Below are 1125 nucleotides of genomic sequence, written 5' to 3'. Positions count from 1 at the left end.
TTCCTTTTAGTAGGAAATGGTATTTAGAGACCACAGTTTGGTCCTAAGGGGTGTTCATAGCCATCGGGTTGACATTGCTATTAGGCGTTTTTAGGTGGAAAGAGCCAGAAAGTAGACACATTTTTAGAAAGAGAAAAATGATGTCTGTGCTTATTCATCTCTTTCATTTCTGTCTTTTCTCATGCTGAAAAATCTTAGTTTCTAGTAATAGTAACATAATTCATAATGATTTATTTGCTTTATCCTAATAATACCAATGTAATTACTAATAATGAGAGTACTGAATGAATTTAAGATTTCTTTGCAGTTCTTTTTGCCCTTAGGGTATATCCTACTTGCTAAAATTGAAAAAAAAAATTTTTTTGGCCACTTGACATAATTCTCCAGTATGCCACCAACTTCAATATACGGTTGGAACGGTTTGAGTCACTTTTAAACATTTTAGTGATTGCTTCTGTTAAAATTTATTTGTGTAGAATATTTTCTTTATTATTATTATTATTACCATTGTTTTCTTTTGGTGAGGCAACCCTTGGTTGACCTCACAGATTGCAAGGATCTTGTCAGCTTACAATCTCTTACTTTTTATTTTTTACACCTACAGCACCTGGTCTTCCCAGGTGGTCTCCCATCCAAATACTAATCAGGCCAGACCTGCTTAGCTTCTGAGATAAGACAGCATCAGGCTTGTTGAGTGTGTAGAATATTTTCACAGTTCCAAAGTCAAAATTAAAAAAGAGGGTACATTCAGAGGGGTATAGCTTGCATCCCGGTTACCAATTCTGTCCATCTTTCACAGGTAACTTTTTAAAATTTTTGATTTAGCCTTCTATGGTTTTGAAATATGAACATATGTAATTTGTAATTCCCTTTTTTTTTTTAACGTAAGGACACACGCTAAACGTTCTATACTGTTTTTAAACTTACATCTGGTTGTCACATGGTGACAGGACATAGGGATCTTTCTTGTTCCTTTTTACAGTCGTATGGGACTCAGGTGAGCGGATGTACCATAGAAATTCAACCAGTTCTCCGTGATGTACATTTTGTTTATTTCCACTCTTTTGCTATTACAAATAGTGCTGTCACGAAGAGCCTTGTGTGCGTATCTTTTTCTTAAGGAAG

This window comes from Pteropus vampyrus, unplaced genomic scaffold (assembly GCF_000151845.1).
Source record: "Pteropus vampyrus isolate Shadow unplaced genomic scaffold, Pvam_2.0 Scaffold47, whole genome shotgun sequence".
Classification (NCBI taxonomy): Eukaryota; Metazoa; Chordata; class Mammalia; order Chiroptera; family Pteropodidae; genus Pteropus; species Pteropus vampyrus.
Note: the sequence above shows the minus strand (reverse complement) of the source record.